The 20,788-nt window shown below is 47.4% G+C and overlaps 1 protein-coding gene across 1 annotated transcript in view; it reads left to right on the top strand.

Annotated features, from left to right (window-relative positions):
* SKIL (SKI like proto-oncogene) overlaps nucleotides 1-20,788 on the top strand; it is a 237,947-nt gene that overhangs the window by 195,977 nt on the left and 21,182 nt on the right. The gene's annotated exons all lie outside the window — the stretch shown is intronic.

A 20,788-nucleotide genomic window follows, 5' to 3' on the forward strand; every position in this document is an offset into this window, starting at 1 on the left:
GGATGTTGGACTGGAAGATCGCGTAGCTCTGTTTGCAGACTCCCTTCTACACCTTGCTGACCTTGCCACGAGTGGTTATTGTTACCATCATCTCCTGAGATGCTTTGAGTCCACCTCAGGTCTCAAAACGAATCACTCCAAATCCCTGCTGGTTCCCCGGGCCTCATCTAGAGACTGCTTTGATTAGCAGACTAATATTCCTCCTCGTCAGTTTAGTTTCAGATATTCAGACATTATGTTGCAGCCTGAACACACTTGGACCCTTAATCTTCAACCCCTGGTTGGAAAGGCCAAATCTTACATTATTGGGTGGCAATCCCTCTCTTTAAATGTCATAGGATGTATAGCTTTATACAAGATGATGATTCTACCAATATATCTGTACTTTTTTCAGAATTTACCACTTCACTTGCCGTGGATGTGGTTCGACCCCTAGAGGGTACAGTCACAGCATTTCTATGGGATGGGTCTCCACCTCTTCTTGCTTTCACACAATGCCAATGAGGGCTCTACAATAGTAGGCTGGAAATGACCAACCTTTCCTTTTATTATTTGACTTCTCACCTCCTTGTCATTCATGATTAGTTTAATGGGGGATGGTCCGACCTTGCTTATTGATTGGAGCGGTCTTTGTTGGGTTTCCGTTGCCTACAAGCCATGCTCTATGGCTTCCCAGTTCCTACCTCCATGCCTTAGGTGACAAGAATGGTGTTCCTGGCTTTGAGAGCAGTACTTAAAACATGTACAATGGGATGCCAAGCTCACACAACAAACACATCTCTGGCATGGTTCTAGGCCGAAGGAGGTGGCCATGCTTTATGGTTTTAAGAACTGTGACTTTATTGGTATTACCCAGTTGGGCGATGTTTGATGTGGGATATGCATACATTCTTTAAAAGTTCTCCAAGCCACCAAGACGCTTTCACACACCCAATTTTATAAACATCTTCAACTCCGACATGCTCCCCACACTTATGTCCTGGAACCGATACCCTGCTGGAATTTAGTACCCTTGAAGCCAAACTCAGTATGAGTGACCTAGGCCATGGCGGCCTCTTCCAAATTTATCATACCTTGATAATCAACACAACTAGTACACTGCATCATCTCCAAAACCAGTGGGAATGCTGGTTGTGTCCCATTGAAGACTGAAGGGATGCACTAATGGCCCATAGGGAGCTCACTTTCTCCACTCAATTACAGCTTTTCCTGAGATATTATCTTTACTACACCTATCTCTCCCTGAACCTAATGCACCCGGTGGGCCTCCGTCCTGATCCTGCCCCTGATGCGGAATAGTTCAAGCAGATTTTTACCACATGGTATGGTCCTTGGTTGGGATGTTCCCCTCTCCCCTTTGTTGATACTGCTTGGTGTCTTTTAGGGATCTCAATGCATAACAGCTGAACAGTCGTTCTTGGGTACGGCCCTCCTGGTTGCCAAACATGACATTGCTGCTAGATGGATGTCCCCTACTTCCCCCACCTGTCGGGATGGCGGCGAGGTGTGGACTGGTGTGTGCAACAAGAACGAACAGTCTATGAACCCAGAGGTTGACCCCACAAACATGGGCGGGTTTGGGGAAAGTGGTTGGGCCACTTTGCTTCAGAGTGTGACCAGCTTTGAGTTTGTATGGTGATTTCAGTAATTTAAATGTACTACTTGAATGTCGTTGAATTGTACAAATGCTAGATCTCCTTTTCTTTCTTTGTACTGCTATACCTGGGTGTCATTGGATCTACCATACCAGTAGTGTGCGGGATGGAAGGTTAGTTAAGGAAGCAAGAGAACAAGCGGGCAGGTTGATTCAACAGTAGTTACAGATGTACAGTTCTAGATATATCTTAATCAAAGAGCCTTTTGAATAGGAAAGTTTTTAAAGCTCTAAAGGGGTGTAAGTCTGGTGGTTGTCTCAGGATGGTAGAGTTCCACTGTCTTATTGCTGCCCTTGTGAATGACCTGAGATGGCGTTAGTAATGCCGTTTAATGCGGTTTTGCTTCTAAAATCTCTGGAAGCACCACAGAAGTTCAAGACATTGGCCAGATAATTGTGTCTTGTCTGGTGGTTTCCTTTGTGAGTTATGGAGCAGTTTTTGAATTTTATTCTGTCCTCTAGTAGAAGCTACAGGAGGTCAATTAGAATTAACGTAATGTGATTGAATCTCTTTTTGGCTGTGATTAGTCTTGCTGTTAATGGAATACTGCTTCAATGAGAGTATGGTTCTGGCTAGATTTGTCATTAAGATCACATTGCCACCATTCTTTCTCTTGAATGTCATCATTTTAATTAGGCTTATTGTTTCTTCATTATGCCTTGTTTTCCCTAGGTGTCAGGTGTAAATGCCAAATTTGATGCTTTCACAAAATTGGCCCATGAAACACAAAAGATGTAATTGAAATAATTACTATCCTTCCAAGCTACTCAGGATATATATAGCTTCTGGCTACATGCCAGTAAGTTGTCACTCAGCTGTTCTGCTACTACAATTGGGCCAGGTGTGGGAATTCTGCCAGAACAAACGTCCATGGAGGATAGGCTGTTAAAGGCAATTTTTTAGGCCATTGTAGTCATTTTTAGGTCTCGCCTAGCTATTGCGTAAGCAATCGCTATGCGAGATTATAGTAAGGAGAAAAGAAAGGTCTACCAAAGACCTCTGGAATGCGGTTTATGGCCAGTGCATGTGAGGCATTCAAGCCCGAAGCTGGTATCTGGCATCGACTTGAAAGCAGCAGACTGCTTTCGCCAGCGCGCGTTTGGCCTCACTTCCTGCTCCCCCTCTTACAGCAATTATGTTTCGCTCGCTCACACCCCATATGCTAGTTTCCTCCCATCCGTCCGTTTTTTAGGTCGAGCTAGAACAGCGCTTGCCATCCCATTATTCTCCCCAAACGTAGGCAAGCTAACTGCTCTACCCCGGTCATCGAGCAACTGCCCCCCCCCTCCTCCACAGAGCGCGTTTCACGGCCGCGTTGCCGTGTTATCTCTTTCACGGCTGCGCGGCATGCTGGTCTCATTCAGACAGCTGTCAAGAGGTGCCTGTTTCCTTTCTTGCTCTTGGGCTCCCTGGCCATGCTACTTACTGTACTCAGTAGATGTTACCGCTTATCATGCGAGCATTACAAATGTTAGCACCCATCCCATTAATCTCCCCAAACATAGGCAAGCTAACTGCTCTACCCCCGGTCATCTAGGCATTCTCGTGTAAGAAACAGACGGAGTTAAAATTGCTGGTATTCACTAGCGAGTGTCAGCCCTTTGATTGGCAGAGACAATATTTGCTTAACATACATTACATGTTAACATCGAGAGCCCAGGGAAATTAGGAACTAATAGGGAATGGGAAATGCACACTCGATTCCCCTGCAATTCCTCATTTTGCTCGCTTCTACGCTGTCCTCAAATTTCACTTACACAGATCATGTAAAATTTCTTAGAGGAAAACTTAGGTTCTTTGAAAAAGGGCGACTTTAAAATAAGCCCACTTTATGTTTGATAATCAATTGAGACACCCACTTCACTGCTAGTCAGCTCCATAGTTTTGTAAATCTTTTGGTGATTTTTTTTAGGAGCAGCCTTAGTCTCTTCAATCTTCTTATGACGGAAGGAAGCTGCTTCCTGAGTTGCAGTCCACATTGCTTACGATTGGCTTCGTATTGGGTGTTGGTATTCGTTGTGGGTGTGATTAATTAGGTGGACTTTGATCACTTGTTTCGTTGTGTAACTCTTTGAGGTGTTTGCAGGGGGCTGAGTAGGAAACAATAGCAGCCCCTCCCCCTTTCCTAAGAGACAGAGGTGCCAGCAGCTGACCCTGGCTTTCCAAAACTGTCCTGGACTATCCTGCATTTAAGTGATTTAAATCTAGACTCATCTGTTTCCTTTGGTTTCTTTCTGTGCCTGCACGTGATGACAAGCAGAGGTACGCTAATTCATCATTCTGCTCGCTTTTCAAAAACCATTTTGGTTGGCGGGTCACAGCATTATGTTGTCATTGTTAACAAATCAGGGCTTAACTAATGTGTTTACTTTACTTTAATTCTGGCTCAAGCACTTCAAATTTGTTTCAGCCTTGCAAATGAGCTCCCTGCCAGAAACGTGGCCAGCAACCTAGCTTTAATTCTCATAGTTATTTTCTGTACCGTGCTGATAGAGGCTCGCTGTACCAGTTTCACTTACACGAACTGTACATGCCTCTGCACGTTGCTGTTCTCTAAAACATGCTATAGTGTATTGCCTTCCAGATCGGGTATTACGTTTTTTTTTTTATCTGAATTTATCTGCCCTGAATACAACCAAATGCACATTTTAAATTAGCATAATTGCAATGCTTGTGCTTATGTAATTTCGTTTTCCCTCCTCAAATTTCTAAAATAAATGATTTACGTAGACACTAAACGCCATTAATAGAGCAGAGGTTTATAGAGATCTTGACGGCGGAAAGTCCTTGGAAAGGGGGGTTAATGCCATTCATTAAACTGAGCTTTACATCCTCCGCTTCCCAAATGACCAATGAATTTCTGCCTTGATTAGCCACTGGCGCTGGACCCCGAGGAGCCTGCTGCGGTGAGGGCAGGGATTCTGACAATGACTTCCTGATTTTTAAATGTCCAAACTTCTACATAGCTGGAATCAATGTGACAAGGCATGTGATTGGCTTCCCTTGAGAAATGCAACTAACTCTCCCCAGTATTATGTTCCTTCATCTAGTCTGTCATGGCTGCCAGAGTCGCACGTTGACCACTCCAGGAGCAGTACTCATCCTTGCTGGATGCAGGTGGGCCCATCCTGCATAGGTAACGTGACGTCCCACCAGCCTCCCTCAGGGTCCTAGGACTTCACTGTCGCTGTCCAGTCTACGGAGCATTAAATATTAATATATGTTGACAGTTTCACTTCAGGTCCCCTTTATCATAGTTGGTTTTCAATGGAAGTTGGCTGACGAATTCAAAATGTGTTTGTGTAGTATCCAAACGAGTTAAATGCACATATAAAGGTTACCTTAAATACACACAGAAATGCTACCCTTTGTGTCTTGTATACTGGTGTGGTTGTTGAAATGAAACTTATTTGTATACTGCCACAACCCACATTAAAAAAAAGTACAGTACTACTTGTTGATATTAGACATGTGACCCCCTGCGTTGTTCAGTATCCAACATGGGATAGTAGTTATACAGAAAGGACTTGTGCCTTGGAGCTGCTTACTTCTGAAAGCTAAAACGTCTTTATGAAAGTTCCATCCACCTAGGCTATCTTATATCAGACACTTGACACCTTTCTATAAAGGCAGGATGCTCATGTGCTATTTAATATCAGACAGACAACTTATTAGAGATAGAAATGTGCTCCTCTGATGCTATTCACAGTCTGAAAGTTACTGTACATTATGGGATGGAGCCCAAATTATGTTGACAGGCAGAAATGTAATATATCTATAGGCACAAATGCTGCTCCTAAGCTTTTCTGTATGAAAAAAACACTGGTTTTCAAATGCTCCTATATTTTATATTTAGAAGTGTAACAGATGCACATAAAAGCATGGTGCACCAGTGTTTTATTTTATTAGGTGTGGGTTTTTACAGTTCAGTATCAATCAGACCTGTTACTTACAATATACATAGAGGGGGCTGTGGTTCTGCCCTTTTCAACCATTGACTTTATTCAACCAATCTCTTTCAGCTATTGCCTTGAAACCTTATCAATCAAAGTCTGGCTTAAGCCAGTGGAATATTCAGGGTCAGTCTTTGCTCAGACAGCACCCTAAGTGAGTGCCCTTTCTAACACCCTTACCCCCTCAAATCTACCCGCCTTTACACTTTTGCCTTTTCTAAGCACTGTATATAATAGCTGTTACTATGACACCACTTAACATTGTTGTTTCTGTGCTTTTCTTTTGGTGAGAATGAAAAAAGCCTGCTCTGCAGTCTGACGCTGTTGTTTATTGTCCTTATCACCAAGAGAGAACAAGCATTGGCATAGCCATTAGGTCTCGCTTTTGGGACCTTATAAATATTTAGTTGTGCAGAACATTATCCACACACAAGCACACACACACCACACACACACCACACACACACACAGCCACACACACACCACACACACACAGCCACACACACAACCACACATACACAGCCACACACACAACCACACACACACAACCACACACACACACAACCCCACACATAAACAACTCAACCACACACATAACCACACACATAAACACACACAACCATACACACAACCATACACACAACCCCACACACAACACACACACACAACCACACACACAACCACACACACAACCACACACACACACACAACCCCAGGCACACACACAACCACACGGTCAACCCCACACACACACCCAACCACACACACACACACACAACCACACACACACCCACACACACCACACACAACCACACACTCACAACCACACACACAACCACACACACACAACCACACACAACCACACACACAACCACACAAAACTGCAACCACACATACACACAACCACACACAACCACACAAAACTGCAACCACAAACAAGCACAACCACACATACAACCACACACACAACCACACTGTCAGTGCACACTTTCACCAGACACAAACACCATCAGTCGTCAGTGCACGCTTTCACCGGGCACAAATACCACTAGCCACCAGTGCATGCTTTCGCCGGGTACAAACGTCAACAGCCGCCAGTGCACGCTTCCACCAGGCACACACCACCATACATCCGTGCACGCTTTCACCAGGCACACACTCACACCACCAGCTGTCGGTGCACGCTTTCACCAGCCACACACACACCACCAGCCGTCAGTGCACGCTTTCACCAGGCACACACCACCAGCCGTCTGTCCACGCTTTCACCAGACACACACACTGGCAGTGCACGCTTCCACCAGGCACACACACCACCAGCCATCAGTGCACAAATTTTACAGGCACACACACCACCACCCATCAGTGCACACATCAATTGTTAACGCATCCACAATTAACTATTGTAGAAATCGCAGTATGCCACACTTTACTTTTAAACATATTCATCTAAAGCGCAGCATGCCACCATTGCTACAAAAATAAATAGAATTTTTTTTGGCCTACAATTTATAGACTTTTGTTGCAATTGGTGTTGCAAGATTTAGCAATGCCAATAGCGCAAACTTAACTAATGCGAAACCTATTGCATTGCAAATGCTTGTTGATAAAGTCCACAGGCTTGCCATTTGGATGAACAATCCTAAATCCATGACCAGTACTAACTGTTTAAATCAAATAAGTGCAGAAACCCAAAGATTTTCTTGGGCGCCCACCACAATTTCTGGGTTTGCTGAATACCAAGGCTGCCTAGTTTGGTTTCCACCTCCTGTGTTCTACTTCCACCATCATACACTTGTTATCTTGCTAGCTCACTTGTATTGGTTCTTTTTCATCCCTGCTTTTTTTCTATCTTTCTTTCTCTGTGGACTGCTTTTCTTTCCCTTATTTTAGATCAAAGTCTTTTGATGAAAAATAAGTCCCAGTCCCTCACTTTGCATTTTAATTGTTGAGCGGGAGTCTACATTTTCTTGACGTTCCAGCTGCAGTCTAACTTTTGCCATATTTGTGCCATTGAAGGATGTCCACAAAAAGATTAGATGAGAGGAGTGTGGGTGCCCTCTAGCAGCTTGAAATGGCAAATATGAAGAGTCCTTCTCAAACATGGGCGTTGATGTTTCACAGTCTGTGCAACCCTCGAGAGGCAGACGCTTAGTGCATCTCTGCAGCTCAGCCAACCTTCCTAGGAATGCCAGTAATAAGACAGAGAGATGTAGAGTCCTCCCATGGCCATCGATAGAAGTAAAGAGATGGAATTCTGCCACACTTATGGAAAACAATAGTCTAGAATGAAGCATAAGAAGACCTATGATCAGGGCTATTGGTATTATTTTGGAGGCAAGCATGCACTTTGGAATTGCAAATCAATCATTTTGTTTTAAGTGCAGGTTTTGTTGCATTATCATCTGCTGTTTTGAAGTTTAGCACATGTTCATATAGAAGAGGTCGCAACGCTTTAGAAAATACCTATGCTTCTTACGAAAATCAAATATACTCATTCAACAGATCAATTTTACATTTTCAACTGCAATAAATGATTCTTTGCATGCATGTACAGTTTCACAAAGTTTTATTTTATTCTTTTTAAGTTCCAGAAATACATTGTTCTTGTAAAACCTATGCAATGTAGTCCTCTGCCGTCAAGACTACACACATGTACTTCTTGTTATAAGAGTTGCATGTGGAATTAACTTTAATCCCAGCTGTGTTTTAAAACATCGTCTTCAATTTCAGGTTTTCTCTGTGATCCTATTTTTAGACTTCTGGAAGCGTCTAGTTTGTACAAGAAACAGCCCTGCAAACAGTATTGTAAATAGTGTCAGTAAAATTTAAGTGTTGGGGCGTGGCTAGCCAGGCAGCGAGATGGCCGCTCTGTGAGCGAGCTCCGCCGGCTGGGTCATAAATCCTTCATGAATATTGCTTAAGACCGAACTAAGGGTACCAAGGTGACTGACCTGTGGTGCACTGGAACTGCGGCACCTGCGGACCCGTTTTCAGCGGCCGAAATTGCTGCTGTGGCGCTCCGCTGCCGGAAGCGGGGCTGACCGGGCCTGGCTGGTGCTGGTAGCCGCCCCTACGATCACCGAGGCCGGATGTGATCCTGCAATCCAGAGCGGGGATGTGAGGCCCGCTCATGTCCGGAGAGCTCACTTAAAGAATTGCCGCTGGACTCGAGTGGCGTGCGGCTGGTGCATATTCGGAGCTGCAGAATCGCGGGTTCGAGCCGAGGTGAGAGCTGCTGCAGACTGCGGAGGGGACCGCGACCGCGAGGCTGCGGTGACGACGCGGAAGGTGACGCTGGCGGCGGCCGGCGACGGATGGCAATATTCGCGAAGTGGACGCGCGGCTGCAGCCGGGGCAGACAAAGTGGGTGAGACAAAGCCATATTGACCGCACTCCCCCCTAATATTTGAGGGCAAGGGTTCGTCCCAGGCTTGCTGAGATCTTGACCGGGCCCTGCCCTGGAACGTAGACTACGCATTACGGGCCTGTGGGTGTGAGTGCCCTGTGAGGGGGGCAACGAGGAGAGGAGCTGTGACATCGAGTTGAGGAGATGCAGGATTAGAGGGCTGGAAATCGAGTCTTGGCGCGAATGGAGCAACGGAGATAAGATGGCGCCATTTTGTGTGTTTGCGACGCGACCTGTGCTCTCCTGTGCCATACGCTGCGCCTAGACTGAGAGCGTTTCCTGCCTGGGGGAGCTCCATTTTGAGACCAGAGTGGAAGCTGCATAAACCCTGGGAGATCCGCATACGGCCGCAGAATACCCCCCTTACTCCTGCCCCTCCCGTCGGACTGCCTGCTGGGTTTGGCCCGCTCCTGTCGGTGAGCGGGGGCACTCTTGGCCGCCATTTTGGGCTGCATGGCGTCCACTTCAAGCTCCTGATGGATACGTCTGGCGGATACACTCTAAATGTGGCTACCTGGGGGCCACTCACCCACTGCTGCACCACTCCGAACTGCACACACCCTGTCTGGGCTGCTGCCCTGGTCCGAAGTAGGCCTGCCCTGTAAGCTCCATACTCTGGTATAATTGCACTTCTGTAGCGACAATGGGAAAGCCGGACACTCGCCAGCCCAAGCTTACCTTTGAGAATAAGAGAGGGGCGAAACAATCTGGCACTGAACAAGGCGACAATGATGAGGCGAGTGGAGGTCCAGCAGATGGGGATACTGGTGCTGATCTCCGTACGTTGATGTTGGAAACGAGTTCTAGTCTGAAGAGCATAGATGCCAAGCTGGACAACCTGACGTCGCAGCTTGAGACGGTGAAGTCCCAGGTCTCCACACACGAAACCCGACTGGACTGCCTGCAAAATCGTCATACAGAGCAGCATGAATTCCAGCAAGAGACTAGAGCAGACATTTCCAGTATGGATAAGCTGCTGGCTGTTATACAAGCAAAGAACGATGATTTGGAGGCACGGTCTCGGAGGAGCAACGTTCGAATTGCGGGCATTCCGGAGACGACGGCCCTTTCCAAAATGGAGGTGTATGTAGCGGATCTCCTACACGAGCTATTTGACCCTCATCTTTCGCCTGTCTTTGTTGTGGAGCGGGCCCACCAAGCACTGGGTCCGAAACACCCGGTGGGAGGTACGCCCAGGCCAATCTTAGCAAAATTGCTTAACTTTCAGGACAGAGATACGGTGCTGAGGATGGCGAGGGAAAAAGGTAAAATCACACATAAAGGTAACCATATTTCGTTCTACCCTGACTTTACGCCAACAGTACAAGCTGCACGACGCAAATTTCTGCCAGCAAAAAAGCTACTAATGGACGCTGAAATCCCATATTCGCTCTTATACCCGGCTAAACTCAAGGTAGCATATGATGGCACATCCCACTTCTTCGCTGATGCGAAATCAGCACTTAAGTTTGCTAAACATGTATGTGGCTCCAAAGGCAAAAAGTCTAATGCAGGGCAAGAAAGGGCTGATAACCATCTAAGTGACAATGATTGACGAGTTGCCCGTCTATGAAGGGTCTGCTATATGGTGCTTTAAATCACTAAGTCTAGTTACCTACTGTTCCTCCTTTCCGTTCTTCTTAGTTGCTACATTATTTTGCTTTGCCTATTCAATGGATCCCTGCTCTGTATGAAACGCAGGCCGTGTGTATGGACTGCTCTTGGCCCGCCATGCAAGGCCGCATATACATATCTCTGGATGATGCGCCACTTATAGTTGTTAGTATAGATAAAACTGTAGTGCACATGTGCTAAACTCTCCTGCTGTCACTGCGGATTATTGGAATGTAATTTGTTGCTTAAAGCTAGCCAGGCACTGTTTCAATTCATTGCTTCATTAGTTGGCTAAGGTGGTTGATCGTACTTCTATCAGTGCACCATACATATTTGTTTTGTTATTACATGGGTCCTGGGATGGGTCCGCTAAACTGACCCCAGCCACCCTGTGTACACAGGGGTGTATGCTGGAGCTTCCACGCCTCCACGGGGTAACCCCATATGTTTTGGTTCTGCCACTCTGGAGTGGCTTTCGTAAGGGTATGTCTCCGCCCAATTGGGGGGTTGGAGCGGGTGGGGGTTGGGCGGGATGGGTATGTTTGGTTCTATTGGTCCGTTCTCCGCTATTGTACTAACGCACCATGGTATATGATTAGGACACCGCTATTGATTTATGGTTCATTCTGGGGATCCATTGCACACCACACTAACCCTCCCAATGGCTGCGATTAAGATTTTCTCACTTGGAATGTGAGAGGGTTGAACGACTGTAGAAAGGTGCGCTTAGTGCATGCATACTTAACGAGACACAATATTGACCTTTGCTTTCTTCGGGAAACACACTTAAACACTACCCCCTCCCCGAGACTTAAACACAGTAGATGGGCACATATTCACTCAGCAATTTACTCCAGCTATGCCCGCGGAGTGGCAATACTGCTGCGTAGAGGATTGGATTGGAAAGAGCACGAGGTACACTTAGATCCTGAAGGCCGCTATGTTATCTTACTGGGGACGCTGGGAGGCAAGAAAGTGGTTCTGGCGGCCATATACGGCCCTAATGTGGACTCCCGGAGTTCTTCCACGAGGTTTGGGCGAAGATTGCGACAATGAACTGCGATAATATCATATGGGGATGTGACTTCAACGCTGTACTGAATGATGCACTGGACAGGAGAGGGACTGCTAGGCCATTACACCCATGCACTGGTAAAGCACTACATGGCATAATGGCGGAGGGTGACCTGTCAGATATTTGGCGTGCTAGACACCCTGATTCGCTTGAGGGGACGTGCATATCAAATGCGCATGCTGCCTGGTCTAGGTTGGATTTTTGGTTGGTCTCCTCGGTCATTGCGTCATGGACGATGGAGGTGGGCCATCTGGCCCGGTCCCTGTCGGACCATGCTCCCGCTATATTGGTGGTCTCCCTTCCTGACTCACCCACCAGGGCCTTTAGCTGGAGGCTTCCACCCCATGCCTTACTGGATGAGGTATTTAAAGAAGAAATTCGCACTGATATTGTGAACTACTTTACCCTTAACGCTGGGTCGGTATCTACTGAGGCCACTTTATGGGATGCCTTTAAGGTTGTTATTCGGGGCCAATGCATAGCTAGACAGACTGGGGTGCTGAGGGCAGTGAGAGGTACCTTGAGCCGCATTGAAGGTCAGATTCAAGAACTAGAGCGACAGTTCTGTGCCGAACAGACCTCCCGGGTTGCGGCTGAACTGAAAGTCAAACTTTTAGAATATTCGGAGGAAGCTCACCGGGAAGTAAAATTCTTGGGAAAACATGCTGAGGCTCGGAGATATGGTGAGGGTGACAGGCTGGGGAAAACGTTAGCAAACATGATTCGCAAAACTTCGTCGCCACCTTTCATTGACGAGATCAATAATCCCGAGGGGGATGCAGTATTAGGCCAAGCTGAGGTACTGAGTGAATTTCGGGACTTTTATGCTCAACTCTATACAACGAGGCAGGCTAGGAACCCTGAGGGACTACGGGCCTTCTTGGACTCACTGGCACTAGTGTGGTTTAACGATGCTCACCGTAGATACATGGACCTTTCTGTCTCAGTGGATGACATAAAAGAGGTCATAAAGAGCCTCCCGCTGAGTAAGGCGCCTGGCCCAGATGGGCTCACCACTGCGCTCTACAAAGCATATGCAGAGGAGCTAGCGCCTAGGTTACACGAAGTATATGGTGAGGCGCTGGAGGCCGGTGTACTTCCAGACTCCATGAGAGAAGCCCTAATAATCACTCTATTGAAGCCCGACAAAGACGAAGCGTTACTAGACTCCTATCGCCCTCTGTCACTTATAAATGTAGACGTGAAGATTTATGCCAAACTGGTGGCAAATAGATTACAACCGCTTCTCCCTCTGGTGGCCCTGTCGGACCAATTGGGTTTATTCCTGGTAGATGTACGACGCATAACATTAGAACGATATTTGCAGTCCTACATTATCTCCACCCTAGTGTAAAAGCGGCCGCCATTTTCCTAGATGCAACAAAAGCCTTTGACACCCTTGAATGGCCATATCTATTCCTGGTGCTAGAGAGGATGGGCTTTAGCCACATGTTCATTAACCAGATCCGGTTCCTCTATACTGCCCCGAGGGCAAGAGTGAAAATGAATGGCATGATATCGGAGTCCTTTGCTGTTACCCGTGGCACGAGGCAGGGGTGCCCACTCTCGCCCCTGCTATTTGCCATTGCCATGGAGCCACTGGCTGCCAGAATTCGCCTGCAGCACACTACTAGGGGAATTGGATTTAGCTCAAGAAGTTTACTTATTTCAATGTATGCTGACAATGTCACTTTGTATATTTCAAACCCCTCTGAAAACCTTGACCCTGTACTCAGGGAATTCATCAAATTCGGAGGACTGTCAGGTGCGTCCTTCAATTGGACAAAGTCAGTCATCCATTGCGCTAGGAGCCAGAGGAGGCCAAGTACTTGGGCATATGGATTTGCAGAAATATGCAGGCTATCTGGAGCATGAATTTTGGAAGGGCAGTGAATTGGCTCGAGGGTAAGGTGGAGATTTGGTCTTGACTGCCTCTTTCGGTGGCTGGTAGGGTGGCACTGTCTAAGATGGTGGTATTACCAAAATTTTTATATCTATTTGTAAATATCCCAATCCCCCTCACGCAGCATTTTTTTAAATGCCTCCGCACGCTGCTGCTGACCTTGTGTGGTCTGGTGGGCAGACCAGAGTGTTATCGACCCTCTTAACATTGCCACTGAGGCAGAGGGGTTTAGGCGCCCCAGATATGCGACTATATGCTCTTTGTGCGCAGGCTCAATTTTTACATTTTTGGGTGCACCGCACGCCATACCAGCCACATGTAGAGGTGGAGATAGACTCAGTTGCTCCCACCTCATTGGAGGTCGCCCTCTATAAAAAAATCGGCACGCCCTGGAGCGGATGTAGACACCGCTAATATGCTAAGATGGACTTGGAGAGAGTTGCAGAATAGAGCCCGCCTCCCACTGTTATTTGCTCCTGCAGTCCCCTTGAGAGGAAACCCAATGCTGCCATGCTTAGAAGATGGCGGAGGAGCATTAGAGCTAAGTGGATCACAGTTGCGGACATTTGCGGATTTGTACCCAGACGGGCGTTTTCGCCCGCCACCTGTGGGAGACGAAGATAGGGAAGTCTCATTTAGAGAAAGGTTTGAGTACCACAGACTGAAACTTGCCTCCACTACCCTGTCAGTGGATTTCCCTGAGGCCCCCCCAATGTTAGATGCATTGCAGGATATACTGACGAGGGCATCGCCGCGTAAATTGGTCACTAAATTATACACAGCTATGCAAGATCAGGCCCCAGTTGTGACACCTCAATCGTTCCAGTTGCGGAACATGGACTTAGACCCACAGCTTTCGGATAGACAATGGGAGTTCTGCTGCAAACAATTACTTGAGCTCTCCCCAAATTATAGATTGCGACTGGTGCATTTCAAGTTTCTGCATAGATATTATAGGACAACGACTAGTCTACACCGCATGAATCTGAGACCTGATGCAAGATGTTGGCGATGTGGGTACGAACCTGCTAATTTTATACACATGGCATGGAACTGCCCCCAGCTGAGGGAGTACTGGAATGAGATCTTTGCTGCTACGAATCAGATATTAGACAGGACGGATGCCCCCGCCCCGCATCAGGGACTACTGGGTTTTGTGTGGGAAACTGCACCCAATGTGAGGAAGTTGCATGCGCTCCTGCTATTATATGCTAAAAGTCAGATCGCTCTGTGTTGGAGGAGGAAAAAGGCTCCTACCTTTAAAGCGTGGCTGGCAGATGTGACATATGGCCAGGTTCGACTGGAGACATACTGGGAACTAATGCCAGCTGCCTCCAGACCCAGGGATATTTGGGAGCCATTTCTCTCTTGGGATAGAGCAAGGGCGGCCCCCCTAGATACTGAGGACTAACTGGGACCAACATAACAACTGTATAGATGGGCTGTTCGACTCTGGTAATGTTCCAATTGGCAAGCCACCGAGATATGACTGTACTCCTATTGCTCCTCTATACTGGGTGGAAGACGCTTGAAGGATATCTCTCATGATGGGGGGGTTTGGGGGTGTTGCTATTCACCGAGAAGGCGAAATGTTGTAAAGTATGTCAACCTTGCTAATGCTGAAGCCCTGATTATCTAATTTGAGGATAACTGTGTTGTCAATCATGATGTGTGACCCATAACAATCTTTGATTTACTCCTATGTAATTCGTGGTATGTTCTTTTCTTTGTTACCTTATTGTACTGGATGGGGTGATGGTCAGAACTGGACCGTGTTCCTTTTTGGTTGTATTATAAGACTCTGATCCTATAACCTGTTGAAGCTCATGTGTTGATAACTTGGCAAAATATGTAAGCACATTTTCGTGAGCTGTAATACTTGAAAACCTCAATAAAAACAAGTAAAAAAAAAAAAAAAAAATTAAGTGTTGGCTACAAGACACTTTAGGATTCGAGACATGATGCCATAAAAAGAGATACTGTTTGTGATTCTTTTGAACTTCAAGGACTCTTTTGAAATGTATGTATGGGTTTTTTCTATAGTGCATTCCTAGCCAAAAGATCGCAGAGTGCTGTATATGGTGAAAGGGAAGCTCAAAGTCAGCGAGTAACAGGAGAGGAAGCTGGGTTGTGGATGGTTAATACATTGTTATGTAGTGTTCTTTAAAGAGGGGAGTACTGGAACTACTTGAGTCCTTGAGTATTTCAAAATTTGGAGGGCAGAGCCTAGCTGCGCAGCAAGATGGCTGCTTGGTAAGGTGCTCTGCCGGCTGAAATTCAAAAGCGGCAACATTTGAGCTCATCGTCGCACACAAAATCCCCCAATGACTGCTGCTGACTCCAACGTTCGACTGGAGATTGAATCTGGGCCCCTTACGCAGCAGAGCGACATAGGCATAAGCCGAGGCCCGGGTGAACTATGAGGGGGCCAGGCCCGAACTGAGGCTGCTTGGGTCGTCCGACCCTGCCGGAATCTGTCTGCCGGAGGTGGCTGGACCCGAGGTGGAACCGGTCGGGCGGCGAAGGTCGGCTACTGAGGCCAGATTGACCCCCTGCTGAGCAGAGGATAGACCAGTCCCCGCCAGACGCAGGAGAGCAGTGAACTGCGAGGAGACCGGATTCGAGGAGCTGTGTTGCTTGTCCGGCCCAACGGCAAGGCCTTGTTGCGGGGCTGGTGGGGGGCTGGGGAAGCCGCAGCCAAGGAAGCTGTCTCTCTCCAGCCTGGGAGAAGAGCTGCTCTTGAAAGGCCCGAGAGGGAGATCAAAGTGGATGAGATTCTCAGGCCTGCACTGTCATTTCCGACCTGCACACCCGCCTCCCCCCCGATTATAGCCGGTAAAGACACAGATGTGAGGCCGGCTCGGCACACTGGGGAGGCCTATGGTGACGCTCAAGGCAGCGACAAAGCCACTTGGACAAGTGTGGGACTGAGAGGTGCGGAGGCGCAGGGAAGCACTCAGATGTTGAAAGGTGGATAGCTGCTGGGCCTCTTCTCCAGCCTCCCCCCTCCTTTTTCCCAGCAAAGCAGCTAAATAGGACCAACATCCTCCCCTAATGAACTGGCCGATTCTGACTCACCGGAGCCAGTTGCACTACAGTTGGTGAACTTAGATCATGGGGAAAACCAACATCAGGTAGGCCCGGCTCCTCTTTGAAAGTAAAAAACAAAAAAAGCCCGGCCAGCCTGAATCACAACAACAGAAAGCCAGCTGCCCCCCGGATGAATACACTCAAGATGCGGACATCAAAGAGATCTTGGTGGAGGTCAAATCTAGCATACTCAATATAGATGCCAAACTTGACCTTATGGCCAGCCGTCTAGCCAGAATGAAGGAAAGGGTGGATAAACATGATGATAGTCTGCATCAGGTTGAGACCAGGATCTCTGAAATAGAAGACGACCAGGCAATAGGCAACGAGTAGCTACTCCAGATGGAGACAGTCCTTGATGTAATCCGGTTTAAGAACGAAGATTTAGAGGCACGTTCAAGCTGCAATAACCCAGGAATCATTGGGGTCCCGGAGTCCACTGTCATAGACAATATGGAGGACTCCGTAATGAAAATGATCCTAGACCTGTTGGGGGAGGCCTTTGTCCCCTATATTTATAGTCGAGCACTTACCACTCTTTGGCATCTAGGCTGTCACCGGGCACGCCGGTTTGCCTTCTCATGAGGCGCGTTCTTAACTTTAAAGGCAGGGACATAGTAGTGTGAATTTTCCAAGAGCGCGGAAACCTGCAATTTCAAGGGAATGTGATCTCTTTTTACCAGGACTTCAACATTATTATCCAGACTGACCATAGGGAATTCTTGCCAGCTAAGAGACTACTTCAAAAAGCTGAGATAAAATATGGCCTTCTCTACACTGTAAAACTGAGAATCTTGTATGAGGGCAGAGTTCACCATTTTACTGACGCTAAAGCTGCACTCAAATTTGCCAAAGTACTGTCTGCAAAATCGCCTGGAACTCCCCGCGGGGACAGGAAAATGCCCACCTAGACGACAATGACTAAACCCTAATTTTAAAGACCAGCTCCTTAACAAGCTGTAATCTCTGAGTGGGGCGTAGCAATGCTCAATATCTAAGTATCCTCGCACTGCCGCCTGTGGGACCACTTGAGGGGTGTAATCCACCATTTCAGCAACCCAGCCAAGAAGAGGCTGGGTGTTCGCAAGGCTCTACCTCGCCCTCTGGGATGAATCCCAAACCTATTGACTTTAGTATTGGGGGGGTATTTGGGGTGGGGGTCTAGATACTTTATAATGTCGGGGGATGGGGGAGGTGGCGGGTGTTTTCTTACTCCTTTATGATTCCTGGCGTGATTTGTTTTTTAATGTTATAGAGTAGGTCTCTGTCATGTACACACACGCAAAATGTTTGAACACGCATTTAACACATTGGATCACCACTTGCTGTCTCACTGAATCGGCGTTACTTGACCGGGATCACTATTGGCCCCACCATCAGCTGGATACTCCACACTACAGTAGTTTAATCCTTTAGAGATATTCATGGCACAATTAAGTCTTAGGTTCCTGACATGGTACATTTGAGGGCTCAATGACCAAAGGAAGGCCCGCCTACTTCATACGTATCTCACCAGGCACCAGATAAATATTTGCTTCCTTCAGGAGCTTCACCTTACTCCCTCTACTTCCTCCCTCCTCAAAGCGTGTTGATGTGCAGAAGTGCACTCCTCCTGATATTCCAATTATGCCTGGGGCACCGCTATATTCCTACAAAAGGGAATTCCATGGACCCTTACCCAGACAGAGTGACACGGAGTGGAGGTGTCTTGGTGGTGGGGCAGCTTCATCAACAGCCTATTATTCTGGTCTGCGTGTATGGCCCTAACACGGATAACCCGTCTTCTACAACGAGATATGACACCAGATAGCAAAACTAGACCATGGAGCCATTCTCTGGGGTGGGGACTTTAACATGGTGCTTGATCCCAGGTTGGACAGATTGGGTGCTGCCCGGCACCCCCACCCCAGGGCAGCAGCGCAGCTCCATACCTTGATACAGGACTTCCATTTCGTTGATGTATGGCAACATAATCAAGGGAACTGCAGAGAGGGTACCTGTGGGACACCCGCACATGGCCTGGTCACGCATAGACTACTTGCTTACTACCCGAGATGTACATACCTTGACAATCTCTTCGACTCACCATTCGCAAACACCCCGTACTCCTGACAATTGCTTTCCCATTGGTAACTGTGTGTGCTTTTACGTGGTTCCAACCTCCAGGCGCACTGTTACCAGGTATTCCGCATCGAAATACACACAGCCATTACAGAATACTTTGCAACCAACGACGGCTTGGTTAGCTCTTAGCTCTCCGCAGACACTTTGGGATGTCTTCAGGGTTGTGGTGAGATGGGCTTGCATTGCAAAGCAGGCATGAGTGCTGAGGGTGATTTGATCGAGACTTGTTTAGCTAGAGAGAGACCTGCGCAAGCTCGAAACGTGATACTATAACATGCGCTCTCCTGCTACCTTAGCGTCTATACGCGAAAAGCCCACGGAGTATGATGTGGAGGTGCACCGTGAGCTCCATTACCTAAACTGCGTGTGTCCCGGGTGCAGCGATACGGGGAGGGTAACAGTGCCAGGAAGACCCTGGCTGACATGCTCTGCACGCCCAGCGCCCAAGATTACATTGCGTAACTCCAAGATGCACAGTCAAAATGTCAAACCTCCCCACTGACCATACGCGCCACAATGTCCTCTTTTTACTACTCTCTTTACCATACTAGCAGAATGATGCAAGAGGAGGACCTGACTGAATCTTTCGGGACAATCCAGCTATTGTGGCTTGACGATGTGTACCACAAATACCCATCAATACCTGGGCTGGCCCTTTAATAAGGAGGAAGTCCTGCAGGTTATCCATAGCCTCCCAAATGACACGGTGTCCTGCCTGGACCACCTGACGGCCTCATTCTATAAAGAATACGCCACTCTGTTGATTTCTCATTTGCTGGCCAGGTATCAGGTGTCTTTATGGTTTAAATGTCTTTATTATGAATTGCATCATAGCAAATAGCATTGGCCCAATAGCCTGTAGGTCACAGGTTGCATTACGTATGTTTATCTAGCTTCCCATAACTCCCTCCCCAACCTGGACCCTTTCAACCTAGTTCTAACTGGTAACTGTGTCACACCCACCCACCCAGCCAACTCCTGATTCAGGGCCTTGGAGTGGTAATTATAGGTGCCTGAAGTACCTGCGCAGTAGGCATAGGTACTTCAGACAGGTACGTTTGCAGAATTCTGATGTCAAGAGGTTCAGAAATGGTTCCCAAAGCTTGGGGAAAGCTGAGCTTTGATTCAGCAGTGTAAGGGTGACTCGCTCCATTCCCATGATGTACCACAGTCTATGCAGCCAACCTTGGTTTGTCGGGATATGCCCTGTGCCCAAGTGTGACAGTATATTCTGCAGAGATGCCATGAGTGCAAGCCCGATCTGCCTGCTTCCGCAGGATTATAATGGGAAGGTGAGAGCGTTGGGGAGACCCAGAAGGATATAGGCAGGAAATCTCTGACATTCTGTTTCAAGGTATGCATCAATATAATTAAGAACCCTTGTACAATATGGCGCTAGTTTCAGGCAGCCCCCCAATATGTGTGATAATGTGCGAGGGAAGCCATATTGGCGCCATCAGTCCGGAGATCTGGATGGTCGTACTTGTGAATTCTGATAGAAGTAAGGTACCAGTATGATATGATCTTTGTCACGGTTTCGATCCCAGGTATATTACAGGCTGTCCTCCCATTCCTTCGAGGTCCGCTCCCACCCAATCTCTGACTCCCAGTGGATTTGACCTCAGGATTTTGGTATGCGTGTTCGATGGGCTTATGAGTAAATATAGGTGTGTGAAGAGGCGGTAGTTCATAGTTTGAGAGCAGCCAACGTTCAAAGGGTGTGAGGTTTCTGCATATAATGCCAACGCTCGCTTTTAGGAAGTCCTTGTTCTGCACGGAGGGACTCGAATGGAATGGGCCCTTAGTGTCAAACAGGTGTACGACTGATCTACATCCCGGTTGGTTCCATTGATGGAACTCTGGGCCATTCAAGGCCGGTGTGAAATCAGGATTCCCTACTATGGGAGTCAACAAGGGAAAGGAAGGAGGTAAGGTCTCTCTGGGACGCTAGTTTGTCCCAGATAG

The sequence above is a fragment of the Lissotriton helveticus genome, chromosome 11, assembly GCF_964261635.1.
Source record: "Lissotriton helveticus chromosome 11, aLisHel1.1, whole genome shotgun sequence".
Classification (NCBI taxonomy): domain Eukaryota; kingdom Metazoa; phylum Chordata; class Amphibia; order Caudata; family Salamandridae; genus Lissotriton; species Lissotriton helveticus.